We start from the raw sequence: 17,434 nt of genomic DNA, 5'->3' as shown, positions 1-17,434 counted from the left end.
TAATGTTGTTTGTACCTTTTGACTATTTTAAGCAATGCATTGGGGTACATATCTTTGAATTTGTGTTTTTGTATTTCCCCAAAAGTGGGTTAACAGTTTTGTATGGAATTTCAATTTTTAATTTTTTCCAGAGTATCTATACTTCTGTCTATAATAATGGTACCAATTTACATCAACCATATTTAAACATTCCCTTCCACATGCACTCTAAACCTGCTGCTTCTTATCTTTTGGATAATAGCCATTCTCACAGGTGAGAGGTGATACCTCATTGTTGATTTGATTTGCATTTCTCAAACAGTGAGATGATGAAATCTTTTCATATGCCTATTTGCCATCTGTATGTTTTTGGAAAGTTCTGTTTAGAACCTGTGCCCATTCTTTAATTTTTTATTGATGAGTGTTTGGAGTTCTTTTTATGTTTTGAATATTAATACCATTTGGGACCTATGATGTACAAATATCTTCTTCCATCTAGCAGCATATATTTTAATTTTTTACATATTTCTTTTGGTGTGAAAAAACATTTTAGTTTGAAGTTTTCACATTTACTTTAATTTTTTCTTTTATTTCCCTTGCCACTTGAGTCAAGTTCCTGAACACATCTTTATAGCTGATGTCAAGAGAAATATTGCTGTTATTATTCATGTACTTTTAAAAAATGAGTCTGTATCTCAAGTTAGATCTTTGATTTTGGAATCACATCACTGATAGTTTGAGAGGTAGAATTTTTTTGTAAAGAAAAGCAATTTTCTAAGGCATTCAATAATTCCTATGGCAATTAATTCCTTAGGCAATTCATTAATTGCTGATGATTTCAAATTTTAGATACAATTCTTTCCATCTATTTCAAATTTATTTTTGTATATGGTATTAGACAGTGGTCCAGTTTCACTCAATGGCTTATGGCAGTTCAGGTTTTCAAACAGCATTTATTTCCTTGTTCAATTATAAGTTCTTACTTTGTTATAAATTAGTAATTCTTTAGCATTTTATTTGTTCTCCAGAAATCTGTGTTCTTCTTTTTTCTTTTTTTTTTTTTGATTGACTTCTAAGTTCATACTGTTGTTATCTGCTGTTGCCAATATGGTCTTTTGTGTTTGTGGTACCATGTATTTCTTTCCTTTCTCATTTTCCTGACCAGTGAATTGGCAGTCTATTTGCTTGTCAGTGAACATCATTAGTTCAGTAACAATCGGTGGGTTGAGGGCCTAGAGAACTTTCTCGGTTGTCTTGCTTACTGGGTTTCCTGCTAATGTAGATCACTCCAACTCCTTGTATGTATGAGCTTGATGTGGATCAAGGTTGTGTTCCTCCACGGTGTTTGTCCTCTCCTCTCCTACATCTCGTGGCTGAGCTAACAGCCCTGCATCTGTGACCCTTGTTCTTTTCCATTTACCCACTGATACAGTTTGTTTTGGTTTCTGTGGTGCCAGTGGTTCTTCATTCTTATGCTGAACTATCTGAATCTGTCAGTGTAGTATCTCTCACGGTAATTGTTAAGTTTTCATCTCAAGTAAAGCAAAAAAACTGCCTTTGTCACAATACCGATGAAATCATTCTCATATTTGTATATAATTGGCTTATGGAGGTACTAAATAAAGGAGGGGATATATAAACCTCATGGGCAGGGATTTTACCTTGCAATGGTTAGAAAGTTCCTGGATGTTATGGTGACATAAATATGCTTTGTGAAAATTGTCTCAAAGGTCTGGAGAGTTGATTCATTTCATTTAAAAAACTGAGGATGAATTCATCTTTACCTGTTTACTAACAGGGTTTATTAATACTCTGGACACTTTTGGCTTACTTGAGTAAGACACTGACAAAATAATACTGTTTGTGCCTGTTAATAATTTTGCATAAGGATTATGAAAACATTGGTTTGTTGTTTCTTCTACAAAGTAGTGAGAAAATAAGTGAGAAAGAGCAAGTCATAAAACATTATCTTGAGATTTGCCTGCAACTTGTTAACTTCAAGTAGAATCTTTGGCAAATGTTTTACAGTTAAAAATGCAAAGGAAAGAGAAGTCTTTTCCTAAAGAATAAGCATAGGGATTCAAAGTTATACTCTTTTGGGAAATGAAAATAGAAGGAACAAGGGAGAGTGCTAAGGGTATTTGACTCTTAGGCTGAGTAGTGATATCTGAAATAAATTGATTTATTTTATATTTAAACTTGTTGGACTAAAATTGAATTAATGGTATTATTTTTAACTTAAACATGGGGTCCTTTAACTGGACTTTTTTTTTTTAACTTTTTAAGCATCTCATTTTCAATATGATATTTCTTAGTTTCCTCTGCCTGGGAATTAGATAGGGAGGCAGGTTGGGTATTGTACTAATTCACTTATGTCACCTGTAATTGGTTTTCCTCAGTGTAGACACAAAACTTAAAAATAAATCTTTCCCCAAAGTTATAAAAGGGCCAGTCAACTCATTGCTTGGAGTTTGTGGAAGGGATCTGTATGTTTCTTACGTATAATCACTTTTTTTTAAAATATTGAATATGTATATTAAAGAAAACAAAAACTAAATTACCTCCAGAAGTGAAAAATCTATTTCATGATCTTTTAAATAGAAGGTCTCTTCTCTCTCACTTTCTTACACACACATTTTTTACCTCCTCCTAATAAATAATCTCATGTATACATGGAGTACACTTTGGAAAGAACTGAATTATGCCATATGGCTCATTCCCAACAGGCTGTTCCACAAGTTAGCCTTTTTCTCTAGGGCATTCAAGGCAGGTGATACTTTACCTCCCCTTGCACCAAGTGAAGGTGAGAATTCTCATTTCTTTTTATCAACAAAGTTTTATGTCATATGGTGGAATAGTATATATTCTTTATGATGCCTGTTATATCATATCCTTTCAGACTTATTAGAAAGAATTTTTTCTCCTGTCATTTTTTTCTTTGTTTTTTCTATTAAATCAACATCATGTTTAAAGTTCCCTTAGTGCATTCTAACAGTGTGTCTGTTGATTGTAATCATTCATAACTGGTAAGATTAATGCTATAGTATTTCGTAGTGTTCTAATATGCCTATACTTTTGTACTGTTAAGTGCTGATATAATCTTGGATTTTAAAACTGGAATAGAATCCCTTTAAAAGCTTTTAGTTTTTGTCACTGACCTGTGACGAATTTGAAATTATGACATTGATGTCTAAGAGCGTACTTCTGTTGATTAAGCATTTAATTGTGTTGGCAGTCTACTTTGGTATAAAGAGAAAAACCTATTTTTTTAATGTGAGGATATATAATATCAAATGTAACAATGAGCAATCAGGAAATGTTAAGAACCTAAAATATAGTTCAAAGTCCTCTGGACTCCATTTTCACTGTGTAATAAGTATCACAAAATATTGATTCTAAAATTATTTCTGTGTTCATTTATTTTTCATTATAAAGATTCAGATTTTACCTTTCCTCTGACAGTCTTATCAGAAAGAGAATTCTGAGCAAAATTTGTAAGATCTTATAAAATATCAAATTTCTTGATCTTTTAAATTTTTCATTTTTTGACAAAGCATCGTAGAATGCCAATTTTCAAATTAACTAATGCCAACTTCAACTTTTAGTTTAATTGGAAACCAAAGTTTTTATATTACCTATCTCACCATCTTTACAAGGAATTTTTGGATTTATGGAGTCCAAACTGATTGGAATTCTTCCTTCTTTTCTTCCCCGCCTTGTATGATTCGTTATAATTTCTTGTATTCTTCAATTTGGTCATTTTATGCCTAATTCTGAGAGGATTCTGACCCTGATTTTCCTAGAAATGAATAAAAACTCCAGGACAGGGAAAAAGAAAAAGTGTCTTTCTACTATTTCACGCTGTCTCATAGTTAGCCAGTTTAGATTCTTTCCAAGGTAGAATGTATACAAAAGTGAGAATTTTTATTCTTGTTTTCATCTTGCGCTCAAAGTATTTCATAAATATTGCCAACATGGAGGATAATTCCTCAACCACCTTGAACCAGGTCTCCAAGTCTTTCAAGCTAGTTCTCTAACATCTGTGGCATTTATTTTCCTGGGAAAATGGCACACGATTTTCATAGTTGGCAAGTATGTTGTAGCTATACTGCTTCTTCTAAACATTATATTTCACCCAGTGAAGCTCTAGGCATGAAGCCCTTCTAAATTTGAGTACATGGGATTTTTTTCCCCCCAAAGAACCTGTTTACTTTGTTCAGATTCTTTTATAATACTGTAGTTTTTACTTTTCCTGCCTAGGGACTCAGTGTGTTTGTAGTGAGTCTTTGGTGTGTAACTGACACATCAAAAATTCTATGTAATAAAAGGTCATTTCAAAATTATATTCAATTAAAACCTTTGTTTTTATGTAAATCAGCTGTCTAGGCATTGATGCCTTCTCTGTCATTTCTGTTATTACAATGAATGGTGTAACTAGTGGCTATACTGTTTCCTTTTTTGTTAGTATTAATCTGTCATATATTTAACATTTCTACCTACTAAATTATGGTATATCTTGGAAGAGTGAGCATTAACCCTTTGATCAAAAGGATAAATGGCATTTTTGGAATGCAGGTACAACCAGTATTGTCAGGTAACTTCTAAGCAAAGGAGCAAAGGACAATCTTAAGAAAGATTTTAAGTATTTCTTTAATATAAGTTTTTTGTAGGTATCTTTAAAGTGATGCCTTAGCCTTTAGGAGAGAGATTTTAGGAATTGAAGTTTGATATGAATACTCCTGTTTCTCACATTCAACAGTAGGTCATTTATGTTTGCTAAATTGCTGTGATGACGTATATCATTCAAACCACAAAGAAACCTCAGTCAGTCATTAGCAGTGTACCTATGAGAGCATTCTTTGTTGAAAACAATCAGCAGTTTCTTAAGCACCTAATGAAAAAAAAATACGCCTTTTTTAACATATGTTAAAAATTATTTATAGTATATGTATCAAACTATATGGTATGTTAAATCTTTAGCAGAATATCCTGTTGGAACAAAATTTGATATCTTTAGTAACTCCCATTGCAAGTTTGAAGATCTAAACTTGCCTTTATCTTTCTTTTGTTGTCAGGGTCAAGAGATTTGCTTTCTATGTATCCTCTTTTCTTAAGCATATAGAATTCTTTTCATTTCTGAGACCATTATCTCACATAATCAACAGAAACAAAGACATTTCCACTGGTTTGCTTTATTTTGGATTTCATTCTCATTAGCTTGGTTGCCTGAGGGGACACCATTCTTATAATTAAGACTATGGCAGACATTCTAAAAAATGATTGTTAGCATGAATTCCAGTTGCATGTCCTTTTAAAAATAAGTGACTTCGTTTTGCCTATTAAAGAGTATATTTATTTAAAAATTATATATTGTTATAGAACTCCAAGTTCTAATTTTTATATTCCAACATTAAAAAGTAAGTTATTTCAAAGAACAAAGAACATGCTTATTTACAATTGATATAGATCTTGCTGTGCCAGTCTAATATGAAGATCTTTTAGTTCACCATCTCTTCTGAGTAAAGAGTAAGAGCTCTGCTATTTAAATGGTCAAGTAGTCATTTTATTTCTCTGTTAAGTTATATTAAGTATATTTTCTCATTTGGAGTTTGAGGTTCTAGATACTGCTTTTTTAAGAGGAATGTTCTAGACAGTGTTGAATGGTGGAGTTTCAAAAGGTAATTTGACATGGTACCTGGTTATAAGAGGCCAACTTTTTTTTTTTGGAATTATTAGTTCTCAAACACTAGCGATTGATTAATCCATTCTTTACTCTTCTGGGGTTTTTGTTGTTGCTTGTTTGTTTCAATTGAGTTAGCATTATTTTACAATACTATGCATGATTTTGGGATGTAGTTTCACCCCTCTTCAAATGTATGTGATCACACCATATCTACCACCAAAGTACCCACAGTTCTCTACCATAGACCATTGGGATACCCACCCTCTTTGCTTCCTATCCTTGCCCTCCCATTCTGAAACCTTAATTCTGTAGACTCATTCCTAGGATTTGTTTGGTTTAGTTTTATCTGATTCTTTGTTTTATTTTTCTATATTCCACATCTGAGTGAAATCATCCAGTATTTGTCTTTCTCATTCTTCCTTGTCTTATTTAGCACAATAGCCTCCAGTTTCTCTAATTCACCTTTATTTTTATAACTGAGCAATATTCCCTTATATATACTAAATGCTTAGTCACAGCTGAGCATTTAGGTTGTTTTATAACTCAGAAGCCAACTTTTGAGGAAGATGGGTATTATATAACTGGATACAAAATAATTCAGTAGTGAAGATGGAGAATACTCTTGAGAGTGAAATTCAGTAGTGTCACCAAGAATGTGAACTTTGAGCTGCATACTAAAAGATAAGTTGGAGTTAACAAGAAAAATATATTAGAATAGGGTATTTCTGGTACAGGAAAGCATAAATAAAGTCAGACAAATCTGTACAGGGAAGTTAGGGGGCTACAAAGTAAGGAATTTGGGATAGTGTTACACAGGAATCTCCTTGGTGTCTTCATCCCCTTCCTAGTGTTTTTCATTTATTACCCCCAATATCAGCTTTCTTGATGGAGTCATATACTACATAATCCCTTTCATATATCTACTTCTTAATCCTGTAAAATTTGGAAGTTAACCATATGTCTGTAGATACTACGTACTCTGGATAGAACCAAATCCAATAATATTTTCTAGGATCTTTCTGAATTTTGTTGACAATTATCTTGACTGTTCCATATTGTCTGTCTCTCTTCCATAGCTTTAAAGTTTCCTCTTTTTATTTCTTTGAAAATTCCTTCATCAAGGAAAGTAGGTTATATAGAAATAAAAAGTGAAATTCACAATTAGAAAGTATAGGTTCAAAGCTTGTTCCTCTTTCTAGTTAAATGATTTTGGACTAATTAGTCTTTCTGAGACACAATTTCTGTTTTATTTTTAAGATATATTTTTTGTTTATAAATACAAGAGCTGGTGGGGAGGTGTAAGAAGACTCAGCAGAGGCAGAACAGGGAGCAGAACAGGTGGGCTGGACTGAGAAAAACTATTGAGGGGAGCAGCAGGTGAGATGGGAGAATCCTGAAGTGCCATGTGAGCCAGCTCCCTGGCCAGGGATCAGACTTGTGCTGCAGTGTCTGTAGACAACTTCATAATGCTGAAACTCAACTCCGTGCACCACTAGGAAGGCCTCTCTGAGACTCAATTTTCTCATGTGTGTATTATCTAGCTTACACTTACCTTCAGATATTAAATAATGGATTCATTAGATAATTTGACATATGGCCCTCCCTGGTGGTGTAGTGGGTTAAAGCACAGCACTAAGAAGTTAAAGTCACTTCAGCATGAGTTCGATCCCCGCCCCAGAAGTGATCCACATGGCGCGGCAGTCCTCTCCTGTCTTGCCAGCTGCTTCCCCCAGTAGTGTGCTTTGTCAGTCAGTCTGTTCTGCTCCCTACTCTGTCTCTGGTGAATCCTCTCACCGTCCCTGCACCTCTGGCTTGTACCACAGTTCTGTATGCATAAATAAATAAATCTTTAGAAAAATTTGATATATACCTAAAGACTTTAGTATATTACTTTATTATTGCTGTTTCATTGTTAATGATAGTAGTATTAACAGTAGTAATAGAGAACTACAAATCAAAAATATATTATACCATCTCACAACCCTTAGAATGGCCCATACAAAAGTGACCAGAAATAGCTGATGTTAATGAGGGTGTGCAGAAAAAGGAACCCATGTACATTGTTGAGGGTTGGTTCAACCCCTTTGGAAGATAGTATAAATTTTTTTCAAAATATTTAAAATAGATTTGCCATATGACTCAGCAATTCCACCCGAAAATTGTAAAAACAGTAATAGGAGGGGATATATACACTGATGTGTTTATTGCAGCACTTTTTATAATTAGTACAGGTATGGAAACAACAAACTCACCCAAGGACAGATAAATGGATTAAGAAGATGTGGTATACGCACAATGAAGTAATATGCACTATAAAAACAGATGAAATCATGTTTACAGCAATAGAGATGAAACTGGAAGAGATTATGCTAAACAAAATGTCAGAAAGAGAAAGATAAATACCAATGATTTCACTCTTGTGTGGAATAGAGAAACAAAACTAAGGAACAAACAAAGCTGCACCAAAAAATTTGACAAAGAATTGAGGCCTACAGAAGAGGATCAGGAGGGATAAGGAAAAGGGATGGGAGCCTAGTGGATTATGATGGAGGATTGTGGGTGCTTTGGTGGTGGGTGTGGTGTGGTAAACACATCTGAAGAGATATGACCCTACACCTCTAAATAATACCCAGTGTTGTAAACCAGTATTACCACAATAAAAATAGTACAATAAAAGAAAAGATAAAAGTTGGTTCCATTTTATTTACTATGCAAATATATCTCGCTTTTCCTTTTATTGTTCTAAATTGTTTGATAGGTAGACTTAAGCTCTAGATAAGAAGGGACTTAGGCTCTTGATCAAAAGGGACACTAACTTGATATGACCTTTAGGGACAGTTTTGTTCTCTTTGCTGTATTAGTACCTAGTGGAATTGCCATATTGAGTAGAGAAAATGGGTGAAGATTTCTCAGTGAAGATCAGGAAAGCTACACTATTTTATTCAGTTCATAAAATATAGCTATTTGGGATCAAATGTAGTGATATGTTAGGATGTAAGATTAAGAATTTAAGACTAATACATTAATATTTTACTTAGTCTGACTGAAATTTCTAGCCGAGACTTCAACTTACCTTTTAGTGCAACTATTCCAAAGTTCCACCCAGAGTTGCACTGCAGAAAATTTTCTTCTTCAACAAATTGATGAATTACATAAACTTATTTTCTTTGATTCTATAATTTTTTTTTTAAGATTTTTATTTATTCATTCGTACAGAACTGGGGTACAGGCCAGAGATGCAGAGGGTGAGAGGATTCACCAGAGACAGAGTGGGGAGCAGAACAGGCAGATCGACGAAGTACACTGCTGAGGGAAGCAGCGGGCAGGTCAGGAGAGGTCTGCCTCGCCATGTGGTCGCCTCCGGGGCAGGCGGGAATCGAACTCATGCAGAGGTGGCTTTAGTTTCTTAGTGCAGTGCTTTAACCCGCTGCGCCACCAGGGAGGGCCTGATTCTATAATTTTATTTTTAGAAATAGTTATTTCCTTGAATTTCTAATTTACTTATCATCCTATCAATTTCAACATCAACCTTTTTGCTTAGAAAGATTAAATTGTCTTAATAATAATTTTTTCATTAAGTAGAAAAGAGTGGAAACCTTTAGGATAATAATTCACACTTATGTTACATATAATTTTACTAATTTGGAACATAATTTTAATAAAGTACCCACCCTCTTGACAAAGCAAATCAGGTGAATTTTTTATCTTTGCAAAAAAAAAAAATGTTCTTACTCTACTAAATCTCAATATATAGCTGAGCCTGCTCAACATCAGCATCTGAAAGAAAGAAAAACTGTTAAGTTCCAAATAAAAATTATTTATAATATAATTTCCTCCAGGAAGTGTTTCCAAAGGAAGAAGTAACTGAAGTAACATTGGTTTCTGACACCCAGCTTTAGTTTCTTTATCTTTAAATATATAGTTTACCCAGAATTGTTATTAACACCAGAGGGAAAAAAATTGTTGTAATGGTGCTTTGTACACTACAATGCATTTTACAGATCTGAAGATAGGTTATTGATTTACTTATTAAATACCCTGTTGAAAAGGAGGTAGAAAAATGACTGCAAAGAGCAGGGTTACTCAGAGTGTAGTGTATGGATATATTCTCAAGTATAAGCTTTGTACGTGTCTCTTTGTATATATGCATGTGTGTGTGCTCATTTAGATAATCTACAATGAAATTATGAACATAATCCAGATTATGTCAATTGCTGCATTATAACTGAAACTGCTGTTCACTCACTGTGTTTTCATAGGAGTTTATGATCTCTTGTGTCAGGGTAAACTACTATAATTGATTTGGGTTAATATGAGATATGATCAAAGGTAAATGATACTGCAGATAGGCTGAATAAAAAAGAAACTTCGTTCTCTTTAATCCAACAGCTATCATTGTTTATCATTTGGTTTATGTTTGTGCATGTCTTAATAATATATTTTTGAACACCCTAAGTCAGCAGTTATGGTCTTTGTGATCTTTAGGGGATGCTGTAAAACCCAAACCAGCTTGTCTTTTTGTTATGCATTTCTGAACCTCCTGTATCTTTTCCTCACAGATGGGCTCATTATTGTGGTTTTTATTGATTTATGTGAGTGGTGTCTCTCCCCAAAACTGTATTGTAATTGATGATCCAGAGAACGTCTTCTTTTTCCCTTTCTCCAGTTAAACCTAGCGGACACACAATCTGGCATATAGTAGTTTTCAATAAAATTTTGTTGAATTAGTGAGTCAACTGGGGAATATTGAAGTGTCTCTTCAATAGTTATGAAAAATAATTAAATGTTTAGTGTTATGTATGTACACAGACACACTCCATTTTTTAAACTGTATTTTATTTCTGAATATTGTAAGTCATCAATATTAAATATCATTGAATTGTGAAGCAGTTTTACATTTTGTGTTTATACAAGACCTATATTAGAGTAATAAAATATTTTTTATGATTTCTACTTAATTTTTAACTAAAATACAGATACCCAACTAAAGAATACAATTGAAAATATGCTATCTTTGAGTTTCTATTGGGGAAAAGAAAGTACATAAATCATACGTACGTGTGTATGTGATCTTTTGTTGCATTTCCTGTTTCTAGTAAAATAAATTAATGGATTGCATAGTTTAGATACAGTTAAATTAACTTCATAATATGGATAAGTGACTTAAAATATTTTCCACATATAGCCTACAGTCTGAAGATAGCAATATTGCAAACTGAAACAAAGATGGCAGAATTAATATTTTTCTCTAGTTTTTGTCAGTTGCATAGCAAATTAAAATATCTAAATGCTAAGAAATTAGCTCAGTTTCTAAACATTACTAATAAAAGTTTTGACATATGAATTTATGTCTACTACTTTCAGTCATCACCTCTCACCTAAGTATATATTATGGCCATTAAATTAGCTAATGAAGTTGTATCAATTAATATGACATTTAAATATTTGATCTGTAGTTCTCTATAGTTCCTTTTTTATGTTTAAAAAGTGTATACTTCTATTAATACAAAAGAACATATAATTTTTATATAAAATTCCTTGAAAAAGGAAATTATGAAAATTCTGGTTGCGTCAAACAACTGTAACTTTCAGAAAAAATTATAACTTACATACAATGAAATCCATGATTTAAGATTGCAATTTAGTGAGTTTTGAAAAATATATATCCTTGCATAGCTACAATCACAATAAAAACATGAAACACTTTCATCACCAAGTAAGTCCTTGTGCTTCCTTGCTGTCAGTTCTTTCATGACCCCTTGCTAACTCCAGGAAAATACTGCTCTTCTTTCTATAATTTAGATTAGTTTTTCTTTCCTAAGATTGCAAATAAGTAAAATCATATAATAATTTTATTTTGCTTCTTTCAGTCACCACAGTGTTTTAAAGTTCATATTTTTGGATGGTTCATTCCTTATCATTGATAGATAGAATTCAGTTATACCAATGTAGTAGTATTTGTTTATCCATTCACCAAGGGATGAACGTTGAGTTGCTTTCAATTTTTAACATTCATACTTAAATCTTTTGTTTAGATAATATGTTTATTTGTTTTGGGGAAATACTTAGGAGTAAATTTGTTGGGCCATAAGCATTTTTTAAACCATATAAGAAATAACTAGCCTATTACAAAGTGGTTATGCCTTTTCATATTCTCCTAGCATAATATGAGAGTTCTAGGTGCTTGACGTCTAGCCAATCATGAAATTGTCAATGTTTTAAATTTTAATTAGGCAAGTGAGTTTTTGTGGTGGCATCTCATTGTGGTTTTGATTTGTACTTCTCTGAGATGACTAGTGATGTTATATATCACTGTGTACTACTGGCTGACTATTTTAAATTATTTGTCTACTGATGGATCATTATTATTCCATTTCTATTTTCATTTAAATTATTAAATACTTATTCTTGGTCACTTAAAATAGATTTCTAAAATTTACCTAGGTGAGTTCAATTAATGTTTTAAGTTTTTAAGTTAAAACCAAGGAGAATAACAAAGATATTTACTAATGACATATTAACTTAGCTCAGCTTACTTGTTTTAAGGGAGGAATAAATAGAATTATACAATAAAATGATGAGATGTTTTATTTATTTTTAGAAATCTCATGAACTTTATTGTGAAACTTGAGAATTTATGAGTAAAGGCTATGCCAATTCAAATCAGCTTAATAGGCACAATTTGGCTGCAGCATGCTATGGACTCAGCTAGATGAGAGAGCTATTTCAGGGTGAGGTTTTGTCCTGGTGGTGAGGCAGACATGTTTGTAGCTCATTCTGACACACATTAGACCTAAGTGTGTTAACAGTGTTTGCATAGGAGATCACAGATGAAAGCGCCCCTTTTTGTGAATGAGAATTAATGGCCTTCAAACTGGCGATATTAGCTTTAAGCAAGATTAATAATAATCTCAAGTTTGTGGAACTTTATATTTTACCATAAATTTTCTAACAGTTCGATAATATTTTAGTGAATCTCTGTAGAGAATATGAATAAGTATTAGTCATTGGAGCTTATTCCTTGGGCAAGCGAGGTTAATGATCATATTGAACATTCTGCAAATATTATGAATAATAATTTTTGTTCTAGTTTTGTTGATAAATCTTGCATCACAGCTATGATAAGATACATAATTGTAGTCAGTACTAACTCAAATACTGAATAGGCGAAGAAGATTTATATTTCTCTGGTCTCATGATTTTCTTTAAACTTGTATTAATTTTTTATTAATTGTGATAAAAGAGACATGCTGTTGACCATGTTAACCATTTTTCACTTATGCAGTTCAGTAGTGTTGAGTACATTCACATTAGTTTGCAATCAATTTCAAGAATTCTTTTCACCTTGTAAACTAGGTCTGGGTCTATACCTACTAGACACAATCCCCTATTTCCCCAGTAAATTCTATTCTATTTTATGTCTCTGATTTTGACTATTGTAGGAACCTAGATATGTAGAATCATATATTGTTTTTTTTTTTTTTTTGTAATTGGCTTACTCAAGAGTCATCTAAAGCTGTAGCATGTGTCAGAATTCCTTTTTAATGGCTGGATAATATTCCATTGTTATTGTATGTTGTATGTAGATTATTATTCCATTGTTATTGTATGTTGCATACAACATTTTCTGTATCTATTCATCTGTTTAAGATCACTCAACTTTTAACTTTTGACTGTTGACTGTTGTGATTAGTGCTGCTGTGAGTACAATGTATACGGGTTTGTTTATGGTCCTGCTTTCAGTTTATTCAGGTGCATTACTACTGGATCATATGATGTATTGTTTTTATTTCCTATGAAGTACTGCCATACTGTTTTAAGCAATTGCACCATTTTGTACCCCGTTTCTCTCATCAACACCTGTTGGTTTCTCTTATTCTTTTGTTTTTTTTTGTCTTAGTGACCATCCTTATCAGTACAGGGTATTACTGCATTTTTAATATTAGTTTCTTTTCTTTCTCTCCTCCAATTCTTTCTCCTTGTTCCCTCTTCTCTTTACCTGCTCATTTCTCTTTAACCTCTCTTTGCCTATCATCCTTTTCCCCTTCTATTCCTTTTAACAAATACATGTATGTGTAAAACTGATGATCCTAGAATAACTTTGATGGACTAAGAATGGGAAACCTAGAGCTTCACTATTATCCATGCCATTTGTTACTGTAATTCCAGGAAGGGAACAAAAGAGAAACAGACTTATTTATTTATATATTTTTTAAAGATTGTATATTTTCATACAGAACTGGGGTACAGGCCAGAGATGTGGAGGGTGAGAGGATTCACCAGGGACAGAGCAGGGAGCAGAGCAGGCAGATCTAGGAAGTATACTGCTAAGGGGAGCAGCCGGCCGGGTCAGGAGAGGTCTGCCGCACCATGGATTTCCTCCGGGGCAGGCAGGAATCGAACTCATGTGGAAGTGGCTTTAGCTTATTAGTGCTATGCTTTAACCAGCTGCCCCACCAGGGAGGGCCTGAAACAGACTTATTTTAACTCTCTTATTTTAAGATTGAGAAACTGGAGTCCAGGGTGGGGAAAGTGACTTGGCCACAAACACAGCAGATAATTCAGACTAGATATTAACTTCTTATGTTGTATAGTAGTTTCTGAAAATATATAGGGAATCAAGAAATCTTGGGAGTCATTTAATATTTTTTTCTGAGTGATATTTTGAGTTAGTCTTACAGAAATTAATAATGGTTTAAATATTTTCTGAGGTGTGTATTATATTATTTTGAAATGTGAATTAATTTGCCTGAGATAAAAATGTCAGTTGATTCTGGAAAAGAGTGTTAAGAAAGCATTGAATAATAGACAGAGTGAGGAAATTATTTCCTTTTCTATTCTCTGTCATTCATTTAGAATAATAAACAAGATCGGTTTGGTACAGTTTCAGCTGAAGAACCATACATATGTGCTAATCTTCCCTGCAACAACACCAACACATACTAAATTTTTAAAATAGTAGAATTCAGACCAGAAAACAGGCAACAATAGCTGGCTATTATTAAATAACTGAACATTTTATACATTGTATGTATTAAAATAATGTAAGTGAAAGCTATTAGTCTTTAATGTCTTGTTATAAAAGTTTTTTAAAAACTTAAAATTGGCAATCTAAAGTAAACATTAAGTATGTACGAAAGCAGATGCTGGCCCTCCCTGGTGGCGCAGCGGGTTAAAGCACAGCATTAAGAAGCTAAAGCCACTTCTGCATGAGTTCGATTCCCACCTGCCCCGGAGGTGACACATGGCCCAGCAGAGCTCTCCTGACCCGCCCGCTGCTCCCCTCAGCAGTGTACTTCGTCCATCTGCCTGTTCTGCTGCTCACTCTGTCTCTGGTGAAGCCTCTTGCCGCCCCTGAGCCTCTGGCCTGTACCCCAGTTCTGTATGCACAAATAAATAAATCTTAAAAAAAAAAAAAAAAAAAGAAAGAAAGCAGATGCTCGGCCCTCTCTGGTGGCACAACTTGTTAGGACGCAGTACAGCAAACTGGCTGCAGCCACTTCAGTGCGAGTTGACCCCCCGTCCCTGGAAGTGACCCACATGGCGCGGCAGACCTCTCCTGACCTGCCCGCTGCTCCCCTCAGCAGTGTACTTTGTCAATCTGCCTGTTCTGCTCCCGGCTCTGTCTCTGGTGAAGTCTCTACCACCCCTGATTCTCTGCCCTGTACCCCAACTCTGTATGAATCAGTAAATATACCTAAAAAAAACAAAAGAAAAGAAAAAAAGCAGATGCTACAATAAAAAGGCATTTGTGTTGCCTTTGTTTGTTTACTGACAAAGTGGACTTTTTTACAAGATGTTGGTGCAGCTACTTTTTGGGGGAAAGTGATCCCTGAAAATATCAGTAAGATATTGAGACAGGGAAGGAATTTTATTAAATATGGATTTTACTACAATATGAAATACAACTGTGCAATAGTGAATGGATCACATTGGGGCAATCTGGGAGGCAGTGTTAACAGTTGTATCAGACATAAAAGTGATGAAGATCCATTTCTGGATGATTTGCCAATAGACAAAGAGTACTAAGGGTGTAAAAAAAAATCTGTCAGGTTAAGAAATGCAGATGCTGAGGGGAGAAACTTGATCTGTTATACATTAAGGTGGTATGGGTAAAGGTGTGTGACATGCATATATACCAGTAACTATTCTACATATGTGTTAGATTGACAAGCTTTGCTAAGTTGTACATGGCTGAACATTTTCTTTCAGAGGTGAGAATATTACAGTTATCTTTGTATCTAGGCTACATAATCTTGAAACTAGAAAGGGATTTGTCTTGGTACCTAAATATACTAAATATAACAATATAAATACTGTTTCCAGTTGCCACTTTATCTTCTTAAGTCCTTTCCTCAATGTGTGAAATACTGGTAGTCTGTTTGAGTGCTATTGTTTTCTTAATCCAATTGAATAACAACTAATTTATATAGTAATAAAATCCGTATTTAATAAATTTCTTTATCTGTCTCAATGTTTGTTAATTCTTGTTCCAGCTTTGTATTTCCTATTAACCCAAGTAATTTTATTCTTTCTTTGTTAGATCATTTCCCAATCATTTATTAATGTATATAACTTAGTCCTGGACTTTCTCCAACTTCTCTTCATCTTACGTAGATAAGTCTATTTTCTATAACTGCTTTTTTTAATATACTACATTTATTGAAATCATGATTTAAATTTCTGACCACATGAAGAGCCTCATAGTTAATTAATAACTTATCATCATTTGAATGGTAATTTAAATAATTTTAGTTGAACAAATTACTTAAATTATCCCCAAATTATATCATATCTGTATCAATTATTTGATAATCATTGTAATTAGTTCAGAGCTGTGTAAGTAGAAATACTGATTTAATCATAAATACTTCGCCTAATATAAATGAAGTATTAAAATTAAACAGTAGGAATTAACTGTGCTACAAAGAAATGGAATCAGTTACATTATTTTGTAAGTATATAAATTCATATACTTCATCTTAACTATATTGGCAAAAAAATGCACTGTATTGTTGGCATTATAATCAGAAAAATCTTAAAAAATAAGATACTATCAGTAGTTAATAGGGAACTCTGAAGTTTACAGAGTTCACTCTTGATAGTAACTAACACATAGGTATATATCCATATCTGTAGAACAAATAATATATAGATATGTTCACAACTATAAAATAGGTACACATGTATACACACATGTACACACATATACATATTAATAATACTATAGCAAAAAAGATTGAGTCAATTTGCTTATAATGAGTTTTTCCCTTAAGTGCAGTAAAATAATTCTGTAATTTTTAAAAAAAATTTGTTTATTTATGCGTACAGAACTGGGGTATAGGCCAGAGGTGCAGGGGCAGTGAGACGATTTACCAGAGACAGAGTGGGGAGCAGAACAGGCAGACTGATGAAGTACACTGCTGAGGGGAACAGCGGGCAGGTTAGGACAGGTCTGCCGGCCATGTGGGTCACTTCTGGGGTGGGGATGGAACTCATGCTGAAGTGGCTTTAACTTCTTAGTGCTGTGCTTTAACCCACTACACCACCAGAGAGGGCTCACAAAGGTTTATTTTTTAAAACACAGTAGAATAATCTTGTTTATATTCTTAGTCATTATTGTATAGATGTTTTACTATACTATTGTGGCCACATCTTATTTTTGAGTAACAATATCATTATGACTTTGCTTTTTCTGGGGGAAACATCTACTCATCCACAACTCCTCTTACACAAACATAGACAGGCACACACAGCAGAGTTACCTACTTT

General features: G+C 33.5%; 1 protein-coding gene across 2 annotated transcripts in view; it reads left to right on the top strand.

Moving 5' to 3' along the window:
* Positions 1-17,434, top strand: part of RFX3 (regulatory factor X, 3 (influences HLA class II expression)) — a 262,431-nt gene that overhangs the window by 109,892 nt on the left and 135,105 nt on the right. The window lies entirely within an intron of this gene.

Source organism: Condylura cristata, unplaced genomic scaffold (genome assembly GCF_000260355.1).
Source record: "Condylura cristata isolate star-nosed mole 26May11 unplaced genomic scaffold, ConCri1.0 scaffold00006, whole genome shotgun sequence".
NCBI lineage: Eukaryota > Metazoa > Chordata > Mammalia > Eulipotyphla > Talpidae > Condylura > Condylura cristata.
The sequence above is the reverse complement of the archived record's forward strand: the minus strand, read 5'-3'. Positions and strand labels throughout refer to the sequence as shown.